This window comes from Danio aesculapii, chromosome 9, assembly GCF_903798145.1.
Source record: "Danio aesculapii chromosome 9, fDanAes4.1, whole genome shotgun sequence".
Lineage (NCBI taxonomy): Eukaryota > Metazoa > Chordata > Actinopteri > Cypriniformes > Danionidae > Danio > Danio aesculapii.
In genome coordinates, this window is record NC_079443.1 from 31790503 (window position 1) to 31815131 (window position 24629).

Here is a 24629-nt window from a genome sequence, read left to right on the forward strand (position 1 = left end):
CGTTTCAATGCCCATTTCATCAGACACAGTGATAAAAGTCTTTGTTTTCTCCTGAGTAATCCACCGGGATGATCAGATTTGATTGCATAATTATTTAGAAGTTTGTATGATGAAAATGGGATCTGTTTTGCAGAGATCAATCTTTCATAATTCATTCTAAGTATAAGAACTTCAAGCACATTTAGTTTATTTGATGTGCGGTACGTTTTTGTTAAAAATTAATTGGTTTAGGTAACGAAGTTAGGGATGCTCTCAAAAATCTTTGAAAGGATTATTTCAGTGGACTTTGTCTTCTGCTCAATATATGTTCACTCACGACCAAGTATAAATAGTGTAAACATTGTTTTTTGCTCAGTGTTCAAATGTGAATAATCATGTAATATCATGCATCATAATCATAATAAGTCTTTTCAGATGACTTGGATTAAATGGTTTGGTTTATGTGGGTTTATTTTTGATCTCTTTGCAACTGTTCTAAAGCATCATAGTTTCTGCTGAATAGACTTTCAGTGAATGAATAAAAATTCCTCAGATTTAATCAAAAGTATCCTCATTTGTGTTCCTTAGATGAACAAATTATTAGGAGCCAAGTTAATTGATGACAGAATGTTCATTTTTTGTCATTTAATTGTCCCAAATTCAAGTTTCCATTGCGTAAAATGAATTTCAAATACTCAGTGCTTGATTTTCTTGAAACATTACAAAACATATATAACAAAATTGCTTTATTAAAGAAAATTTTCAAAGGAAATTAGGTAAGGGCTAACATATTCTTCAAAGCCTAATCAACCCCATTAGCGTGTGTTTGTGTGCTTGGAACACAGTCTATCAGAGATGCAAATTAGCTCTGTTTCCTATACATTAATTAGGATTCCCGGAAGAGCGAATCTGCATCTTGAAACCATAGCTGCCTCTTCAACAGACCACTGTCAAGCCTTCGCAATTTGTTCCCATACGTGTGCTTAGATGAACGGAAATAAATAGCTTCTGCTGAATTTCAGTAGAGATGAGTCTTTAGTCTAAAGTATGTAAGTCTGGCGACTAAGTGAAATTAAGAGCTGTTTATATTATGTAACTTGTAACATAGACTTGAAATCACATCTTTCAAGAATTTAAAAAAATATACATTTTAATTGTCAAGTATCTTAAAACTGACTATTAGTCCTAAATTCTGAGGGGTTTTCAAAATTTGTTGATGAAGATGATAATGATCATAATCATAATACTTGTTGTTGCGATTTTTTAAATTATTATTATTATTATTATTATAACCTTTATTTTACCAGGACACATTAAGATTAAAAATCTCTTTTACAAGAGCATCCTGGCTAAGATTAGGCAGTATACAAGTCACATGGGTCTGAAAGACAACAAATGAACATGACAGTTAACATGAATCACACAAAAAAACAAACCATTCAAAACATCTACAAGCCTGTGTTTCAATTTCTCAATCAGTTCTACTCTTTTTAAAAGCATTTAGTGAAATCAATTCTTTAAACTGCAACTTTGTAGATTATTTCATGCAAAAGGTGCTGCGTATTTAAAAATGTTTTCCATCTCTGTCCGCACTTTAGGAACAGACGGTAAATAAATATCTTGTGACCGAAGACCATAGCTAAGGACAGGTGTTTTGCAAATGTAATTCAGGATATATGATGGGAGCAAACCCAATATAGATTTGTAAACAAAGATATGCCAGTGCTTGAGCCTACGAATGGACAAAGCAGACCAACCTATCTTAGTATACAACACACAATGATGAGTAAGGGATTTAGAATTAGTTATAAATCTTAGTGCACCATGGTAAACAGTATCCAATGTATGCAGACTCTGAGATGAAGCATGCATATAGATAACATTACCGTAGTCCAATATTGAGATGTTGCATCAACCAGCTTCTTTTTAGCATCACAGGAAACGCAGTTTTAAATTATAAAATAGAAGCCTAAAATCACTTCATTTTTTCACCAATTGCTGAATGGGAGAACTAAAAGAAAGTGTATCATCAATTAAAATTCCAAGATATTTGTAATGGGCCACCAATTCAATCTGCACCCTTTATTAATAACAAAAATAAAGGTAAGAAGTCTACAGGATCAAGTGTTGCTGTTGGAAATATTATTGTTATTAATAATATCAACAACAATAATAGCATAAACCCATTTTTTAGTCCTACACATACAAAATGTTTAAAAAATATTATTATTATTATTATTATTATTATTATTATTATTATTATTTATTTTTTTTTTTTAACTGACCATATTTTGACTATTTTAAATAATGAAAGTCATTTAAAGAATGACCACAAATAATGGTTTACACTACACAGCATTGTTGGTTTACATAATCCTGTTGTACTACTACATTTGATTTTGGTTTTATAAAAAAAAGACCATTTTTAAATTAGAATCTGAAATATATTATCGCATACTTTAAAAAAATAAAGATGATTTAGTATTCAAAAATGTTTTATTTTGATTCTTTTTTTTATTTTTATAAATTGGTCATACATATTTTCAGATTTTTCATAGTATATGTATTAATTCTGGTACTTTTACCATAAACCGTCATATCAACCATTTGGTAGAGGTTAATATTTTAGAAATAAAGGAATGTGTTAAATAAAAAAAAATGCATTGAGTGTGTTAACTAGCGACATTAGGAAATGCAATCCAAAATTTTTCTTTCTTGATACGGCAGTTAAAGGGTGATCATCGTCATCATCATCATCATCATCGGGCTGGGCAATTAATTGAAAAGTAATCGAAATTGTTCTATAATTGATTACATTTTTCCAGGTCAATTTTTTTATTACTTTTCCTACCGCGTATAGAGTCATGTGACCCCGCTCTGATAAGGCTGATTTATACTTCTGCATCGAATGAATACTCGAGTATGGTCCTGCACAGCCTTTGCGAGCTCGAATACCAACGCACCTGTCAAAAAATGTAACTACACATTGCACGTTTGCACTACATTGATGATGATTGTAAGCTGAGCCAGAGATGCCTTGAGGCGGCATATTTTCTACAATAAATAATCATAGATAGTACATGTTTCTTTCAATTATCTTTTTCAAATCTCTCACTTGTAATATGTGAACATTTTTACTGTACAAAACTTGTCAGTGAACTATAATCGAGGTGAAATTTTCAATTAATCGAGATTTTGATTTTAGACAAAATCACCCAGCGCTACATCATCATCATCATCATAATCATCATCAATTACATAATAAAATAATGAATACAAAATAATTTTTAATGATTTTATATAATATTTTAAGTTTAAGTGCTTTTAATTGTGTAACTAAATGTATATAAAGTAGGGCACTTTTTGTGAGGGAATCTCTCTCTGTCTTTCTCTCTCTCTCTTTCTCTCTTTTTCTCTCTCTCTCTCTCTCTCTCTCTCTCTCTCTCTCTTCCCCTTTAAACGGGGAGGTACTCTAGCTCTCTCCGCTGCCTGGGCTCAGAGACATGTCGGAAACCTCCCACGAGGGGCCCCGTGTAATTCGATGCATGCTGTTAAAGCTTAGAGTATATTGTCTTCTCTTGCTTATGAAGCCTCCACCCACCGGCCCACCCTACATTTAGCGGATCATGTGACCGTGGTAAGTCATTTGCAAGTACAACAGTTCTCTGTGAGCTCCCATTCATTTCCTGAGAACTGCCCTGAGCAGCTGAGAGGAGCAGAGAGGGGAGGGAGTCACAGAGAGAGAGAGAGAGAGAGAGACAGACAGAGAGGACTGTATAAGGAAGACAGTTTCTGTCGCTCTGCAGCTTCTGGTCAGGTCTGTGTATATTTTATTCCCCTTCGCTGTTCTTCTTTGAATGCTTCTGTCTCGCTTGTTTGTCTGTTCTCCGTACATCTTGTTCAGCTGTCACTGTTGTGTTATGCCAAATGACAAGTCTGATGCAGCCTTCAGAACAGTGCAGGTGACCAAAGATACAGTGTGATCTAACAATCATGATGTCATTTTTTTTTTCTTCTTCACATGTTGTCCTTTCAGTTTGAAACGTACTGTAAGTGCTACACACTCAGTAAAGTGGTCTGAAGTGAGTTCAAACTGTGCATAGGGTTTGATTAAGCTGTTTAGAGAAAAGAAAAAACATCCAGCTGGTTTTCTGGGTTAAATATTGACACACTGTCAGAAAAGTGTGTGCGAGGGAAAGGAGCAAGAGGAGGAGGAGGAGGTCTCTGAGTGGCCACTGTTCCGCTGTCGAAAAAGTTTGATCCTGTTGGTTCGTAGTGCATGCATGCATGAGCGTAAGTGAGTGAGAGAGTGTGTGTGTGTTTGAGTTTGCTGATGGCACGTGTATCTCCGATGCGATGACAGGCTTCCCGGTGAGTGGAGTTACTGTGGTGACAAACTGGGGTAGGAATCAGAGACTGGAGTGCTGGAGGACGGACAGCGAGGGGGCGGGAGGCGAGCGCTTGTATGTGCGCGCCGGGGTGTTGCATGGGTGGTGTCGTGGATGTCATCTGCTCCTCAAGGAACAGTCATTGGTATTGATGGCTGGCTGTCAGTGACGGGCTCCTGGCTTGGTGTGCTGCGTCTGTGGGCTGGCCCGTGGCTGTTCTTTTCAATTACGCCAGACCTGGACACAGCTGACAGCGAAGGCATTCGAGTGGTGTGGAGGTCGATGTGCATTTGTGTGTGTGTGTGTATGGGGGGATCAGTGGGTGGAGGTAGGATCCTATGTGTGCTTGAATGTGTGTGTTTGTGTACTTTGGTATGGTAACTGTGTCCTAATGTGTGTGTGATTCTACACAGTGCTAATGTTGGTCACTCATCCTTAAACTGTGAGGCAGCCACTGCTGCTCAAGGCTATTCTGCCAGAGAGATGAGGTTATTTAATGCTCTTGCTGCGGTTAAGACCCTTGCTACAGGACACATTAAGTATATGTGTGTGTCTCAGATAAAACACTAGTAAATGATACTATTGCTGCTGATGCTATAGGTCAGGCTAGCCACAAATGCTCTGTAAGCAACTCATTTTTATGGCGAAAGATTTGAATGATGCCTCAGATTGTGCGGCTTGTTGTGGAGAGTTGTGCTTAGTGATCAGATTTATAGTGTTTACCTGGCAGAGCAATAGAATGGGTGCAAAAGCTTTAGGTTAACAGTGATCGAGGGGTCCTTTGAAGGAGAGTGTTTTTTACTTGTGTGTCTTGGGTCAGTAAGTAACCACCTAGCAACCACCTATAACCTCTTAGCAACTGCATAGCAACATGCTACAAGCCACTCAGAACATCCTTAGCAACCGCAGCCAAAGCCCTGGCAACCACCCAGAACATCACAGCCTTGTGGCGGTGAGGTTTTTTATTCTTTGCACAGACAGGCAGCACTGAAGACAATCAGATTGACCAATTTTTTATTTTAACATGTCCAAAATTCACGTCTAACAAGTTGTTTTTGCAACTTTTTCATATTTAGGGCATCTATTTTAGATGTAATCAGTTTAATTGATGAAAAGGGTATTTTAAATGTGCTGTATGTAAGTTTTTGACTCTTCTAAGGCATAAAAATACCATAAAATGCTTGCAGATGTTTAAGAAACATGCCAAGTGAACACTCTTGTTTATCAGAAAAACAATGCTGAAGTCACATATTCTGCTTTGAAAATGTCTATCTTTGTTTTGGTTCTTTTAACCTGCCCAATGCCAGTTTAACCAATTATATTTCAGCACTCCGGGTTGCCTTGGTGGAAAACTGTGTATTTCATTCATTCATTTAGAAAGGCTCTCAAAGCATACGCCCATGAACTAAATGCGACCTCTGGTGGACAGCAGCAGACTCTGAAATGAGACACAGATTCAGAGTTCCACATGAGGTGGCTATTAATTAGCAAATGATATAAATATTATGAGCGTTAACATCAGGTGAGCAGGTTACATTGTAACCCCGTGTCCTAACAACACGCTACGTGTGGAGATTTGCAGTGAAAAGCAATTTTCACTGTTTGCACCAAACACAGCACAACATAAATTAAAATACAGCCATTCAGAAGCACAGAATATGCCCTCACAAAATGGTAAGGTTTATAATCATATTAAACCTCTTTACATTATTAAATGTACATGCTGAATCCCTCATATGTGTTGGCTTGCACTGAGTCACAGTTCTAAAGTTCAATTTCAAACGGTTTATTTTATTTTCAAGATCTGAGGTGAACTATCTGCTGCTGTTTTCAGTAGTATAGCAATAAATGTCATGTAAAATGGCAATCAAACTCACATTGATATTATTTAACATTGAATAAAGCAAATGAGGTGTACCTGACGTGGTCATTGTCAGTTTATCCTGTTGTTCAGCTGCAAGAAATTATGCGGTTAGAACAAAAACTTCTTTTAATATGTAAAATATTCCTCTATTGGATGTTGTTGCTTTAAATTAGAACATGATTTAAATCACCCTTAGGCTTGATCGTCAGACTCGCTCCTCAATATGGCAACCTGCACTTGCATTTGTTTCGATCCTGGAATGTAATACCTAGTTCAACCACTGGGTGTCAAACTTACATACTGCACTTTTAAAGTGATTGTTTTCACACAAATTCTGCTATCATTTACTCATCCTGTTTCTAACCTGTTAGAGTTTCTTTCTGTTGAACACAAATTAAGATATTTGGAAGAATGTTGGAAACTGATGATGATTTTTTTTTCCTACTATGGATATCGATTCCTACTGGTTTTTAGTATTCTTCAAAATGTGTTTATCAGAAAAAAGAAATTTGTAAAAACTTGAGAGAGTAAAAAGTAGAATTGATTATTGCAATACAAATCATTTGTATAGTGCTCAGCATATATAAGTACACCCCTCACAAATCTCTCTTTTAAATTCATATATTTTTACGAAGCTATGTAATATTATATTGGTGTATATACATTAGATTAGTCAGCTCCGAAGCCAAATCTGGAGTTTATCTAACAAAATAACTTACACTAATGGTCCAAAAACTGGTAAACCCAAATTTATGTTATAGAAAAATATTAAATACAACTTTAAAAAAGAGGAAAAATCGAGAGAAGTAAAAAAATGTTTAAATTTAGTTGGAATTTTGTAGGTTGTAATTTTTTTTGCAATATTTTGCTTGAATTTTTATTGTAGTATCTTTCAATTTCTAAATATGGCACCATTGCCTATATTCACTGAGAAATGGATAAAAATATTCATTTTTAAAATGGGGTGTACTCAATTATGCGGAGCACTGTATGTCTTACTTTTTCAGCAAATCAGCTTATTAGAATGATTTCTGAAGGATCATGCAACAGATTTTAACAATCAAATAAATCATTTGATCGGATATGAGTCATCCTCCTTACTGTATGTAGCCTACTGTACATATACTGTGTATCTCCATCCAAGCATGTTGGACACGCTCTGATAAAAACCCAGCCTTTAATTTGATTCATTGACTTTGTGAAGTATATTTGTTAGACTCTATGGCCCCTATCAGAAGAGCACTGGAGGATTTTATCCCTGGCACCGAGATAGCAATCAGCCAGATAGAGAGCTCAATAATAGGACCCAATAATCAGAGGACAGCGTATCTGCTTATCACCTCTGCTTTACGCTGTGCCAAAGAATTCCATTAAAACTCTCTCTCTCCGGCCACACGAGTGGACCCTGCTGGCCATTGCGGATCAGCGATTAAAGGTTAGCGCCCTTCTGCTCGGAGACGCTTCACACAGGTGGGCCAAAGATAGTGAATTATTGATGCATCTCGTCTGAGACTGGACACCTTGCTGAAGGGATTATCTGGGAAATCCTCACAAGATCTCCAGCGCAGGATGTGTACTGCGAATGAGTCCCAAACGGACCCCATCTGTCTCAGACTCGGCCCAGGGGGACTCAGGAATGCCCCTGTGGTCTGCATAGCTGTTGGGCCCCAGCTGATCAAATGTTCAGCTTTGCCCTCAATCTTTACTTTTAGAGATGAACTGATCAACCGGCCAGAAAATATATACACATATATATATGAAAAAAAAAACAATTTATTTATTTACTTATTTTTAATTCAGCTGATCTATGAGGTGGAAATGTATAAAAACTGCAATATTTTTATACTACGGAGTGTGTAAACAGTATTTACCACAGCATTTACAAAGGCCAGAGATATGCATTTACAGATGCACAGATATAGTGTACTGTACTGTCAGCTCAAGCACCACACAGAAATGGCTGAGAAAAACTTCTATACAAAAAATATATATTCTTCATTAACCTTAATATGTTTTATTTTTATACTGTATTTTCTGAGACTTTTTGACGGGGTTAGACTGTTTGGGCATTGTTTGGCCGGTTTTCATTAGAGCTCATTTGTCGGTGATCGCTCTGAGATTTATGTGTATTAAAAAGTTAGAAAAAATTCACAGGAGCATTAATTTTATTACATTTTACATTATTTATTTTAGCTGAATTCATATAATGTTCATTTAAACTGTGGACACCTCTATTTAAAGCTAGACTAAGAATGTATTCACTATACATGGGCTTTATTCAGTATACTTGTTCATCCCTTTATTTTATCTAATGCATGAATTATTGTTGTACTTAATTTGAAAACCCCACCTTAATATTGGAAATAATATCTGATATGCTAAATTGGTGGGTAGTATGTTTCATTAAAGTATCTACAAAGGTCGGTGAAGTCTAGATCGGATACGTGGTCGGCCGGAAGTGCGGTATTCACATCAATATCGCATTTTTTTATGACACTGTATAACAATAATTAATATTTTTACAGTACTGTGATGGTTGGGTTTAGGGTTGGGGTGGGGGTAGGCAATATAAAATACAATTTATTGGGAAATTTAATAGATAGCATAAATAATATTCTGTACAACTACGGTTTTTACATTACTAAGACGGTTGGGTTTAGGGATGGGTGCAGACGTTAATAAAATACATTCATTCATTTTCATTTCAGCTTAGTCCCTTTTATAATCTGTGGTCGCCACAGCAGAATGGACCGTCAACTTATCCAGCACGTTTTACGCAGCGGATGCCCTTCCAGCTGCAACCCATCACCAGGAAAAATCTATACACACTCACTCACACTACACTTAATTTTAGCATACCCAATTCACCTGTACCACATGTCTTTGGACTTGTGGGGGAAACCGGAGCACCCGGAGGAAACCCATTCCAACACGGGGAGAACATGCAAACTCCACACAGAAATACCAACTGACCCAGCTGAGGTTAGAACCAGTGACCTTCTTGCTGTGAGGCGAACATGCTACCCACTGTGCCACCGCGTCCCCCTTTAATAAAATATGTTAAATGGGAAATTTAAGAAATAATATTAATAATTCTCCTTAACTTCTGGCTGCAACCATATCTGATCTTGCAACAACCACAAAGGTCATCCATTGTCCAGATGGTATTTTTTCCTGCGTAATGCATAATAAATTCCCTGTGAAATCAAAACAACATTTTTCAGATTTAGTATGTCAGTCTTAAGGATATCTATTAACTAGTGCATGTGCTGACAAAATTCGCATTAGAGGAAATAAACGTCCAAAGATTGCAGTTTGTCACTTCGGCCTAAATGATTAACTGTTTTGTTGACCTCACCTCATACTTCAGTTTCTCATCAAACCTTCTGACCAATCAAACGCTGTCAAAATCTGACTTTATTTGTCCCGCCCCCTTTAATACGCTATTGCTACATGTGCTTGAGCTCAACTCTCACTGGCAGACCTGTGATAAAACCAAAACACTATTGGCTGGTCTTCTAAAAGGGGAAGAAGCTACTCTATTTTCCGCCCCATCTTCATGTTTCATTTTACACCATTGATGTTGTAATGTAATTAAAATATATTCAGTTAAATAGACTTCAGCATTCTTTTGATTGTTCAAGGGTAAAACAAGATGAAAAGCCGTTTACATGCACGCGCTCGTCAGGATTAGCAGGCTAGCGCAGAAATTCCATTGAATATACTGGGGTAAAATAAATGTTCATATTTTGAGGACATGGCGCGGAAAAATGTAATTTAATGCAATGCTTCTTCTGAGAACATTCTGAGAACTACTTTATATTGTATATCAATCAGGCAGTGGAGATCTTAGATTTAAAAAAAAAAAAGAAATCAGACCTTAAATGCTCCTTCCACATACTTCTGCATCTACCCTATTAGATCACACATCGAACAAAAATGCGCATTTCAAATCACATCATGGGAACTTTAGCACCACATTTGCTTTGTTTACCGCACCAAGCAGGTAAACAGTTATTCTTGCTGTTCATTAAGCAACTGAAATTTTCATTTTCATTCAGCCTGTGCACTGTTTGTACCATAAAACAATCTGTGTTAAAATTTGGCCAATTTAATTGTAAAAAAATGTGCATTTCAAATCTGAATTTGTAATGAAAAGCAAGGTCGGCGCATCACTACTTGCTCTAGTGACAAACAGCTAAAGAGCAAAGCGCATTCAGTGTAGACATGTTGAGTTAATGTTGGGTCTGTCGCTGGGCCTGTCCGATGACACGGAGAGCATGGCGTTTTAATGATACCCTTCACTGCACCGATGGGTCCAGGTGTGTTTTCTGCTGGATCTAAACTGTAGAATTCTTGTTGTGTGCACTGCATAGTCTACTTGGAAAAACTATGAAAAACAATTTGTCATTCCTTGTCGGATCATGACATACAATATGTGTTCGCGCCGAGGCTGGCTGCTTTATGCATGTCAGTGAGTAAACTGAAGCATGTGACAGAGACAGGGGGTGTCCTTCCATTGATTAATGACTCAGAATTGTTTGCCAACTCAGAAAGTAATATCGTGATTGTTTTGGTAATACAAGAGGGATATGGATGACTTTTGCTTATCTATCTATCTATCTATCCATCTATCCATCCATCCATCTGTCCGTCCGTCCCTCCATCTATCCATCCACCCATCCTAACCTTTTCCATCTCATCCATCCATCCATCCATCCATCCATCCATCAATCCTATATTTCACATCTATCTACAGCCATTTTTCAATTAATGTAAGTTTCTAAGATTTTTTTTATAATTTAATTTATTTATTGTTCATTAATTAATTAATTAATTATTTTGTAATTTTATTTTGAATTAAATAATTTATTTAAAATTTTTAGTTTTTTATATTTATTTAGTTTTTTTTTATAAAATTTCTATTTTATTTTATTTTAATTTTATTTAATTTTTTTTGTTTTATTTTTCATTTAATTTAATTTTATTATATTTAATTTTAATTAATTTAATTTGATTTTATTTTCATAAAAATAAGTAGTTACATAATTTTAGTATAATTACATAGTTTTATTTGTAATATAATTAAAATTTATTTAAATTTTATTTAATTTTTACTTATTTTTTATTTAATTTAATTTTTACTTTAATTTTATTTAATTTTATTTATTTTCTTTTAGAAATATTTTATTTTAATATATTTTTAATTTAATTTAATTTTATTTTAATTTTTTTATTACATTTAATTTTTAATAAAAATAAAGTTACATAATTTTATTTTATTTATGTTAAAATAAAATATGTTTCTAAAAAAGCAAAGATGATCACTCTCATTCATGATCACTCTCAGTGATGTCTATGTGTAGCATCCAGACACAAAAGCAAACCGAGAGCAAAGCATAGGTGAAAGAAGGGCTTGTGGCTACAGAAACTACACGAGTCTAATGATCCCTCTCTTCCTTCTCATTTCAACATTTCGCTAAGCTGACAAAATGTTCCAGTGCTTGTTCTCTGGTGTGTTCAACCCTTGACCCTTGTGTCCAGCCCTGGTTTGTTTACTGAAGCTGTGTGTGGTGAAGGAGGGGGTGATTGTTCAACACTCTGACACAAAAGCAAGACGTGGAATTCGACATCTACAAACACACAAATCATTCACAACAACTGACACCATATCAGTGACTCCAGATAAACCGTACCCTGTTGTAGAGCATTCAGAACATCTGTAGTGATGCATTTACACAGTACTCCATGTTAGATTTTTTTTAGTAATTAGACATGGTGTGGCTCTGGCTGATGGTGAGAGAAATGAAGACGACCAGACCTGCGCTGTATTCTTATCTATGTGCTGTTCTCTCCCTGTCGTCATGACAACAGCGTTAGCACACCTAACTGCCGTCCCTTAACCTGAGATGACTTTGGGGAACTTAAGGCAAGACACTGCTGGTTAATGTGGTAAAAAAAGAGAAAGACAATAAGTTGATGCTGTAATTATCACTGTATTTCCCCTGTTCATTGATTTTATTATAAGAATTGCAAACAAATCTTATATATTTAGTTATTTTTATGTAATTAAATATATATTTATATAAATATATATTATAGGAAAAATTCATTCATTCTTTAATTTTCCTTCGGCTTAGTCCCTTTATTCATCGGGGGTCGCCACAGCGGAATGAACCGCCTATTTATCTTATTCAATTCACCTGTACTGGATGTCTTTGGACTGTGGGGGAAACCGGAGCACCTGGAGGAAACCCATGCGACCACCGGGAAAATATGCAAACTGAAAAGAAATGCCAGGGCCTGACCCAGCGACTTTCTTGCTGTGAGGTGACAGTGCTAACCACTGAGCCACCGTGTTGCTCGATCGCCTCACAGCAAGAAGGTTGCTGGTTCGAGCCCTGGCTGGGTCAGTAGGCATTTCTGTGTTGAGTTTTCATGTTCTCCCCATGTTGGGTTTTCTACGGGTGCTCCGGTTTCCCCCACAGTCCAAAGACATGCGCTATAGGTGAATTGAATAAACTAAATTAGTCGTAGTGTATGTATGTGAATGTGAGAGTGTGTGGGTGTTTCCCAGTACTGGGTTGCGGCTGGAAGGGCATCCGCTGCATAAAAGCATATGCTGGATAAGTTGGTGGTTCATTTCACTGTGGCGACCCCTTATGTGTAATATATAAACAGGCATTATCTCATTAAATACTGTATGCACACAAAATCCTGAATATTGGATGAAGTCCAGGTTTAAAGTTCTCGTTCCATTTATTTATTTTTTTGACACATTAGTGTTTTTAGAGAGTGATAGAGTTTTTACAGAGGGGATTTTCAAGATCTCATGTTATCATTCCATAATTAAATAATAATACAAAATAAATAAAAATAAAACAAAAAATAAATAAATAATTAAAAATATATATATTAAAAAAATAATAATAATAAATAAATATATATATATATATATATATATATATATATATATATATATATATATATATATATACATATATATATATATATATATATATATATATATATATATATACACAATTTAATTCATTAAAGAAAAACAAAAATAAAATAAATTTAAAAAATAATAACTACAACAAAAATCTACTTCAAACATTTGTAGAATAAAATGATGTGTATAATTAGTCAAATTATGTTACATATGAATGTATGAACATGATACCTTTGCAAAAACAATCAGAACACAGATATAACAACCTCAAGATTTATAGCATTGAATGTGCAAAAAAAACGCATTTTGAGAAAACTGCATTAAAAAATATGGATTGTTGAAATCTATAGACTCAAACTGATGTAGCGTGACAAAAGCGACACTTGAAAGTGTATTTCGGATGCTCTCTTTACATTAGACTAAAAAAAAATCGTAAAAATTTACAGGTGCATGAAAAAATGTTTTTGCATGGAGTTCTTCACCTTAATGGAAAAAGTATACTGTACATACAATATAATCCCCCCAGGCACAACATTATGTCCAGGATTTGTTCTGGCTTGTCTGTTTTTTCAGGAAACTCTTGGTAGGATGTTCTGAGATGTGCATGAACTTTGTTAGCAGTTATAGGTCTGGCGATCGGGGGGTTGAGAAATTATGCAAACAACATATGGAGTCAATTACTGTCCAAAGGAAAAGCACAGCATGCATGGCTCAGCTTTGAGAGACTCGAAAGTAAGTCCATGTCATGTAGTATAACTTCCTTCTGGAGACTGGAAACTCATATCTGGCACCTAATGCTTTAGATTAGTAGAAGAAGTGGTAGAGCAAACTGAAAAGCAGATGCTGCATGAGTATAATCCCAGCTGCTTATTTTATAAAGTAAGCATGTGGTTGCTGAATATCATATATTTTTTATTATTTTAGATTTTTTTTGGTTTTTATTGAATTGTGTTTTTTATGTATGCTAAGAAAAAAATGTAATTTGAATTGTATTATTTTTTTAATCTATTTTATTTTATTGTTTTTAATTTTATTTTATTGTTTTTTTTATTCAATATCTATTTTTATTTTTATTGCATTTTATTTGTAAGAAAATGTTAAGTCTGATGGTTTTTTTATTTGTAATGTTATATTTTTATTGACTTATTTTCAAATTTTTTGTGTTTTATTTACCTTATTTTATTTTATTTTGTCCAATGTACTCTTAAATGTTTTTATTTCATTTTTTATGTTATTGAAAAAAGTGAATACTTAAAAAACATTTTTCTAAAATAGTTTTTATTGTATTTATGTGTACATTGAGAATTTATTTTATTTTATTTCTGTTTTTTAGTTTACTTTTTAACAATAATTAGGAAAAATAAGAAAAAATATTTAATTCTGAATTGTTTTATTTTTTCCCTAACACTTTTTTTAGCCATATTTTATTTTGTTGTTTTTATATTTAATGTACATTGAGTGTACAATTTTTTTCATATTATTTTTTAGAGCAATGCATTTTTATTTGATTTTATTTGTGCTTTTAACAAAAATTAAGAACAATAAGAACATTATTTAATTCTGAGTTCATTTACTTCAGGCACTTCAGGCCATTGTTTTTATTTTGTTATTTTTACTTGTTTTTACTCGTTTTGAAACTTTATTTACGATTTTTCAATAATTAGTTTTTCAGAACAACCCCTTCCCCAACAATTTAACCCTTTACAGATGAAGGAATAAATAAATAAAAAACAATGATAATGTAATCAATTAAAAATAAAATAAGAAAAATAATAAATAAATAAAAATACTGCCACCATAAATACTTTTCAGGGGATACATTACATTAGTACATCATGTTACATTGTAGTTACTTCAGATTACACTGGTTATTGGTTAATTAACCTCTAAATGTACATACCATATCTAAATATGTTGTAATACTTTTCCACCTCTGGAAAAATATCTGTCTTCATTTGTAGTCATGCAGTCATTTTTTCCATTACATAGACCTGTTTAAGTCTCTGAATCCACTGTAAGAGAAACTCATTAAGATATGTACATACTTCAAAAACAAATTTTGCACATTAAGGACATTTTACATTGAATATATCTTTCAATTATTGTAATATTTAAGTTCTTTATCAGTCTGTTAATGCTTAGACTCCTGGCACCTATATCTGGATATTAGTAGAAAAGATTAAAAAGTAAACCAAAAAGGAGACATTGCAGCAGTATGACCACAAAACCAGCTGCTTATTCTATTAAGCGAAGCTATGGGTGCCGGAATGGGTCAAATTTCAAGTTAAAAATACCCTCATGAGGACTTCCTGTATTACTTAATGTTCAAGTGTGCTGAACTCTTAGTTGTTATTTGACTCAGTGTGGCAGTCACAGCGGTTATAGATTTGCAGAGAAAACCGAGCATGTGAGATGACTGTGCCTTGCCTCGTGTGTGTTGTTGATAGTGTGTGTTCTTGTTTGGCACAAATGCCATTGCTCAATCAGAGAGTGTGTGGGAGGGTCTACAAGAGGATGTGAGCTGTGTAAATATGCACGTTCTCAAATGCTAAATCTACTGTAGATTTTGATCTGTGTCCATCCACATTTAATCTATTTGGGTTCTGTTTACACCTGATATTAAGATGCATTTTCATTGTTCCAACCACAAGTGGATGATGTTAAATAAAGATGTAGATGATATCTGTGAGGCCAACTTTCGATCACATCTGGAGGTGGTTGAAAAGGCTTGTGTTTGTATTGCTGTTGTGGTGTACATGGTCATGTGATTGAATGCATTTGAACAGCTCCAAAAGTAAGTAAATACATAACTATTGGCCTTTTGCATTCACAAAAAAAAATAATAATTTAACTAATTTTTATTCTCTTAGTTATTAAAAATCAAAATTACTGATCCCTTGCATAAAATGCATAATTTTATTATCTTTTTTTTTACTAAAATGTTTAAGCAGTCATACGTAAATGTACAGTCATAAATTATTAGCCCTCCTCTGAATTATTGAAGACCAAGTGGTGTTGAAACTTGGCATGAAATAGAAGTTAAGATTGTTCTTTTTTCCTCTATTGTGATCTACATCTGATTGAAATGATTTCTAAAATGAGAAAAAAAAGTCCTTTGGGAACCAATTGGATTGTTGGAAAATAGGCATGGCTGACAAAATGGAGGAAAATTTGAATGCCAGATTTTTTTAAGGTCAGTATTATTAGCCCCCTTAAGAAATGTATGTTTTTGATTGACTACAGAACAACACACTGTTTTCCAGTGACTTGTCTTAACTTAGGCCCAATCCCAATTCTACCCTTTAGCCCTTCCTCTTACCCCACCCCTCTTTTTGTGCGTTCACGTGAAGGGGTAGGGGTGTCCCAGATCTCTTTAGCTTGAAGGTGTAGGGCTAAGGGGAAGGGCTAGATACCCCTTCAAAAAGTGATTTTCAGGACCACACAAGTAAATTATAATGTACTGCAGGGGCGTCGCTAGACCCCATTTACTGGGGCACGTGCCCCAGTATAAATCGCCAGTGCCCCAGAAAATGCTTTGAGATACGACTTACTTTATATGCAAGTGTATTAAGAGTTGTATTCCCAGAATAAAGACGTTATTCTTTATGTACAACCAAACCAACTCTGATGAAAGCAATGCAGTTTAATCAAAGAACAAACTGAGCATGTGCGCAGAAAAAAAAAAACCTGCGCCGCCGCGCGCATCACGTGTGGAGGGGTGAAAGATATTCCTTATTAGAAATTAGTTATTAAAACTATTATGTTTAATATAATAAAATGTGTAGATAAAATGTTTTTAAAGCATATGTTTTTAAAAGAATTTAAGTTCCACAGGAGGAATAATAATTTTGCCTTCAACTGTATATGTAACTGTTTAAACAGTACATGCTGTACTCATTTGGAAATTAATGAGAAGCAAACTTATTACATACTCATACTATTACATTATTTCACTGCTTAAATATTTACACAGTAGATTTAACATTCAAATGCTCACCACAAAACGGTCATTGCTAGATCGGATATGGTTGTGGCCGGAAGTTAACAGGAATTATTTATATTATTTATTCATAAACTGATTATAAACTAGTTTTTTTTTCTGTTGAATACAAAAGAAATTTACAAGAACTTCTGTTAAGCTGCTTTGACACAATCTACATTGTAAAAGCGCTATAGAAATAGAGATGAATTGAATTGAACATTTTTAAGAGAGCTGGAAACCTGTAACCACAGTCGTCCGTAATAGGAAAAACAAACACTATGGAAGTCAACAGGTACAGGTTTAAAACTTTCTTCAAAATGTCATCTTTTTGGTTCAACAAATAAATAAAATCAAATAAACAAGTAAGGGGAGTGTAAATGATGACAGAATATTAATTTTTGGGTGAACAATCTCTTTAACACCAGATGTAAACTGGGACTAAGATTCTGTATGAGATTCATTCGCAAACTAGCAAGTAAGTTGTTGTTTTTGTAGCCGGTTTTGTTTAAGTGTCGGGGGAGGGGGGCTTGTGCATTGAAAGACTGCAGAGAGGCATCTTAAAGAAGCTTCTCAGCATTAAGGCTGGAGGATTCGTCCAGCCCCGCAAGACATGAGGAGTGGGTTATTGTACTGATGATAAAACACTCCAGCACCTCCACCCACACACCTCCATCCACCTCCGCAAACACACTTCACACACTGAACGCGTTGTATAACCTGCACCGCTATACATAGCACTTCTCTTATGTCCATGTGATGTGACAGCAGAATGACATGCCGTGAATGAAATGCCCGTAGACAATCCCTTTAAACGGCATGGATGGCAGTTGTGTAACTGCAAGTGGCATTTAAGTGTGCCGTTGAATTGCTATTATTTACAGAAAATCACCAGCCAGATTTTTCTGAAGAGAATGGGAGTGGCACTAATCTGTGCTGAGCTAAAGGCGGATGCTAACCTGTGCCGTTGCTAAGGTCAGCTAGTTTTGTTGATCTTTTTATTTTTAATTTTTATTTTTTGTCAGTCACTTTGGATGAAACACTTTTATAATAAACCTTTAAACTGGACAAAACTATAATGGTTGGCAGAATAATTTTTCATTGTTATGAGTAGCTTACAGTATATATTCGTTGCTGTGTGCTAACCATGCTAACCATACATACAGTAATTTCATAATAGCTAAAAGCTATATGTAAGTGTAGACCATAGACTGTAAAAGATATGGATATAGTATCCGTGACGTCACCCATAGGTTTCTGAAGAGCACAAATGAAGCTACAAGTAGTCATGGCTAACCGTCACTATTTTGTTCGCACACCGTTGCACCGACCGGGGGTAACCAAACAAGGGCAAAGAGGCAAAGCGTTTGTGGTGCTACAGATGCCTGCAAGAATTTTGCTTAGACAGGCTTTTCTTTGGGAGAAACACTTAATATTTCATTACCTGCGACTCATTTGTGTTCTTACCACATGCGCTTGGTTGTATACTATATCAATCAAGTCTTTAGTCTTTTAAAACACTGTTGTACCACATTGAGCCACTAAACATTGTTCTTATGATGTTTTCTACAAGAGAAAAACGCAAATTACTTCCAAATACTTAATAATATAGTCTGTGTTAGTAAATGCAAGGCTATTTATGAACTCCAGGCATAACATTGTATGACAACGTTTCAGATGACTGTTCTAGAGCCTACAGCTAATCAATCTGTCAGATTCTGGAGTGCATTACAGGTCTAAAGAAAGTTATAAATGATCATTTATCTTAGTAAAACAAATACATTTATAGATATGGTTTATAAGTAAGTAAGAATTTCACTCACCTGGGAAATGGACGCCATTTGAATGGTTTGTGAGCACAATTAGGTGCACATCATGTCATGTTATCTGATAATTGTAGAAAATAATTTCAAAAGGCTACTGACTGTGTAAAGCCATATAACACAAAACAAAAATACTATGTATATGCCGAGCTCAGTTGCTCATCAGCCGGAATCAGCTGAGGCCTAGCTGTCTCTCAAGTGACCATGCCCTTAATTACGCAGGCTTAATAAAACGAAATGGATGAGTTATAACAAAATTCACCCCCCTCACATTTGTCATTAAGCGTAATAGTAGCTATATACACCAAAACCATATTTTGTACCAGGCAGTAAACATGTTTTTTCAGCTGTAAAATTGGCCAATTTTGCATTGCAGTCAGTGAACATTTGGAGTTCATTGAAGCTAGACCCCCAAAGTCGAGTCAAGGAATTACAGTTTCAGTTACTTCATATTGGCTTCACAAGGGAGACTGTAAACTATGGCTAATTTGGTTTTGAATCGTCTTTAGTGTGCGTTTTTCATCTTATAATTATCTTGTTGTTTATAACAATACCAACAGTTTGCTAGAAATGTCCCTGTTTTGATTTCAGAAGTCTAGTCACCTTACAACACCACAATAATGCTAAGTTGTGCTGTTGCTAAGGTGAACATGTTTTGTTTATTATTTGGATGTCACTTTGGATAGAAGTATGGGCTTAATGCATAATTGTAATAGTGCAGTGCTATTTAGTTGCTAGGATGTTTTGTATAGGTTACTAAATGTGAGCAATAAAAGTAATGCAAATGATCAAATAAGTAACTGATGACGGCTGGTCAAGCACTCCTTCCATTTACAGTGCTATTTAAATGTTATAAGTTATTGTAATTTTTTTATTTTATTTAGATTTATTTTTATATTTTGTATGGATTTTAAAGTTTTGGTGTTTTGTTTTTGTCATTTGTATTATAATTTTATAAAATTATAATTTTATTATTTTAATTTTGTGTACATTTAACTTTATTTTATTTATAATTATTTTCAGATGAATCAAATTGCTAAATATTTCTTTTTTATTTTATTTATATTGCTAAATTGCTAAATATTTATTATTTATTTTATTTATATATTTTTTAAATATTTAATATATATATATTTTAAAACTGTGCTAATTTCAAACTTTTCTGTTTCCAAATGAAGACTATGAGTTTAGATGGGTGACTCACACTCTACTGCTCTGAGTATAGAGGTGGATATTTGCCCTAAGCATCTGACAGTGCACAGCTCGAGTGTGAAACAGTGTTGTTGTTTGCTCATCTGTGTGTGATGTTTTCTTTGGAAAGAACTTTACCTTTCCAGCAAACAGAGCAGCCCTGCGGTCCACAGCTGGTAGGAGCACAGATGGCCCCTAAAAGTTAGCTTTGGACACCTTTAAATGGATTTACTTGAACACAGAGGACAGCTGTGAATGTAGGTTTTTCTTTTTTTTTCTTGCTACCTGTCAATCAAATCACAAGCAGTTGTGTTCTGGTGAAAAACAGGATATGCGTCACTAATCAGGAAAGTTACTTTTTATTATTGATGCTTAGGGAAAGAATGGGTGCTTTGTTCAGAGAGTCTCACTGTGTATCCTCTAAAACAGTGGATTTTTTTTCAATGTCATTGGTGACATTGCTGATATTCAAGAAGATTGTCAATGTATCGGTCAGTTGTCAGTCAGGGACTGATTACAATGGGTTGGGTTCATTAAAAGTGGATTAATGACATGTGAATCAATGTGACTTTACCACAACATGACAGCTCATTAGTCAGAATGAGTTGTCAAAAGGAAAGTAAAATTGTTTTGTTTTTTCCCTTTTGTGGTTACCATCAGATTAACTCAGAAAGTGTATTGTAGGGTAACCACCATATATTCTTATAGTTTTTATTTTTCTAATGCATGGGCCCTTGTTTTGGTGCTGTGTCTAGGCTTTAGCTGCCCTTATTGATTGACACAGTTTTTAATTTCCTCATTTGTTTACTACCTTAAATATTTTTTGTATTATAAAGAAACTAATAGGTATGTAAAAACAGAAGTTACTATTGTAAACGAGCTCTTTAAAATGAATTAACATATTCAGTTGATTTTATTAGATTAGAATGTCTTCTCAAAATTCATACCGTAATTCCAGAGTTCGTCTGCGCTCTAATAAATATATATTTATTTATTTTGTCATTTGAGGTGTCTTGGTTGCTATTTGGGATCATTTATTTTGACTATTGTTTTATATTGACTTATGCAATGTATGGAAATACAATTTTGGAGATATTATGGCATATTGCTCCTTGTGTTTGTGTAAAAATAATACAGCGTATTTGGTGTTTTCCTGTTTTCTATAAAACCAAAATGCAATACGAAAATTAAGAATGTAACAATTCACCTGACTTGATTTGATGATTCACGATTCTAATCTCACAGTTCATGATTTAGTCACAATTTTTTTACAAAATTAATTGAAACAAATTTAGGGTGAAGAGCCCTCTCATTTTTTTCTTAAATGCTGCACATTTTTTGCCAAATAATATATTTTTATCTACCATAACTGAATTGCTATTTTAAAAACAAATAACCCCCCCCCCCTCAAAAAAAAAAGACAATAATACAAACTAAAGAAGAGTCATTAATATAAACAAACTAAAACTGGGACCGTGCTGGGATTTTGCTATGAAAACACTCATGCACCGTGTGATCTCCATAGCCCTCGTCAGAGCAAGCAGAGCTGCAAATGATCTGGTCCACGTGGTATGGCTTATTAATTTTTTTTTTATTTATTTATTTTTTGCGTATAGATATCTGTGACAGTAGTTTATCACTGTGCTGACGGTTTATGTGCATCATATTCGTTGTTCTGTTAGTGTAAGTAAACCCCTGTTTGCAGTATTTGCACATTGTTAGTATTTTGTCTAGCGCACTTAACCGGTGTCAATTTATTCTGCTGCCCCACCTCTTGCTCGCCACTGATGTGCAGGTGAAGCGAGTCTGCGCCTGTAAACACAGCGCCTTCACTTTTAAAAAAAAGTATCGCAATTCTTTCAAAATTTCTACCGATTTGATTTGTCTCATTGATTTTCAACCCACTCACGGTGAGTCGTTACATCCCTAACGAGAATGTACGGCGACAAAGGAGGACACAGTGCATTTCACTTTTACATTTTATCGCATAAAATTTCTTATTCCTCTGGATTGATTTTAAAAATTCTTTAAAACATTTAGTATGTTGTGAGTACATAAGTCATAAAATATAAAACAGTTATAGTTTTTTTGTTACTTTAATTTTTTTTTTTAGATATTGTGCCTATATCTTTATTTAAACAACCGTACATTCACTAGAAATGTCCTGAATTTCATTTCAGAAATCTTGTCACCTTACAATACAGTAACTGCAGACATCCAATATGACACACTCGAGCCGACGCAGGGAAAGAGAGCGAGAGCTGTGAGGCATTGCTGGTCAGAGACAGTTCATTAGCTTGCTTTTCTGAATTGGAGATGAGGTTGGATTCTCAGTTCTTGTGCAAACCGAGGGCTTGGAGGGAGAAAACATGGAGCAGGAGCAGCATATCAGCACATGCACATTCCTTATTGATCCAGCGCAGATCATCAGCATTTAAGTCCAGCTCTCTCAGGCTAAATCCCCGAGCGGTGACCACACAGCCCATTCCATACCTCTCGGAGCAATTGAGGTTTTTGTGTCAGGTCTATTTTAAAGCACGGGCCACTGAGACCACTGCACTTTAAACACAAGGGGGAAGGGAAGAGGTGTGCTGGAAGTGGATGGGGTTGAACCTTTCTTTTGAAGGCTACAGTTTCAGATTAGAAGCAGAGGAATTGGTAAAACAAAAAAGAAAGCTTGGTTATCAAGCTTTTATAATGATATTGTTAATAATTAAAATGTTTAATATATTGTAAAAAATATATATGTGAAAGTCTTGCTCTAAACCATCATGGCATATTTTAAATTAAATTAAATTAAATTAAATTAAATTAAATTAAATTAAATTAAATTAAATTAAATTAAATTAAATTAAATTAAATTAAATTAAATTAAATTAAATTAAATTACATTTTTTTTTATTTTGTTTTATTTTATTTTATTTTATTTTATTTTATTTTATTTTATTTTATTTTATTTTATTTTATTTTATTTTATTTTATTTTATTTTATTCAGACTTCAGAGTAATCAAGTCTTGAGTAATTTTGTGTTGCCAACAAAATCACTGCAACTGTATTATTAAATTTCCGCTTTATTACTGTTTGTTTAAACAGTAATTAGGGCATATATTGACACAATATGTATTGTTTTTTCTTCAATTCTTTTTATTTTCATTTATTAATTTATTTGCATATATTTTAAACTAAGTATTGCATAATTCATGATGCCAGTAAGATCTTTGCAGATAAGTTATGAGTATTCAGAAGAGCAAAGCTGTTTTAACTGTACTGTGACACTTTGGTGAGACAGATGCACAGTAGCAAGAGTTTGTATGGGGGAGAAGTGTTGGAAAATTATGTGAAATTTCTCAGAGGTCATAGACAAATTTGGCAGGGGAAATGAAGCTCAGGAAGCCAGACAGGTTTACGAGAAGCTACAAAACCACGTGAATGAAAAAACCCCCACAATGCTTTAGCTGTGAAGAAGTCCTTTTTAAAAACCTGCCTGTCACTCCACATCCTGAAACTTCTAACAAAATAACAAAGCTCTGAATAATGTGTTAAGCATGTGTTTAGTGATACTGAGCCCTTTAATTCTGTTCACACACAGAGACCATTTTAGCTGAAAATACAGATATTATGTAAAAATTCTTAAAACATGAGTGTTTTCTGTTGCATTACCGTACCTCCCACAGCAGGGTTCCATTCAACAATAATTTTGGATATTTTGTGGTTTAAAAAAAAACATTTGGAGAAACTTTTTTCCTTGAATACCCTGTGCTTTAAGAAAATCTGCAATAATATAAGTCAGCTTGAATAATCTACTGAGAATTCACTTTTTGGTGTCTTCAGTTTTCTTTATTTAGCTTTGCTGATAAATTTAGTAGTATAGTGTATGTTTTTGAGAGGATAGTATGCTGATTTACTTACTGCTTTGACATGACTACTGAAACTCATACCTGACTTGGGAATAACACCAAGATTCTTGACCTTATTTTTTGTTGTTTGACCCCTAGAGCCAAAGTGCGCATTAAATTATGTTCTGCTAATCCTACCCAAAACCTAAAACTCAATCTCTACCTTGCTAACGATTAATAAATGGCTAATTAGTAGTTTATTAGGCTTGTAGTGTTAGTTAATGGTTTGCTACCATTAACTAACCAACTAAGTGTTACCAACGTGTTTTGGAAAAAAATATTTAAATGTTTAGTACTACCTTGTAGTCATAAACTGAGAAACAGACTCAACAAATTCAACGATTACAATGAAACGGTACTTATTTCTGCCAACCCGACTTTTCAATCCAGATGGAAGGGGCAACCATTACTGCATCCAAAATAGTAAAAAGCCTTGGAGTAACGATTGATGACCAACTAAACTTCTCTGACCATCGATCTTGCAGATTCGCACTCTATAACATCAGAAAGATCCGACCCTTCCTATCTGAACATGCAGCTCAACTCATTGTTC

General features: G+C 34.5%; 1 protein-coding gene across 1 annotated transcript in view; it reads left to right on the forward strand.

The window, feature by feature from the left end:
- The first annotated feature begins 3531 nt into the window (after window positions 1–3531).
- The window catches only part of klf12b (Kruppel like factor 12b), a 65732-nt gene continuing 44634 nt past the window's right edge, over window positions 3532–24629 (forward strand). Inside the window, exon 1 of the mRNA XM_056465447.1 lies at window positions 3532–3796. The gene's annotated coding sequence lies outside the window, so the exon portion shown is untranslated. The remainder of the gene's footprint in view (window positions 3797–24629) is intronic.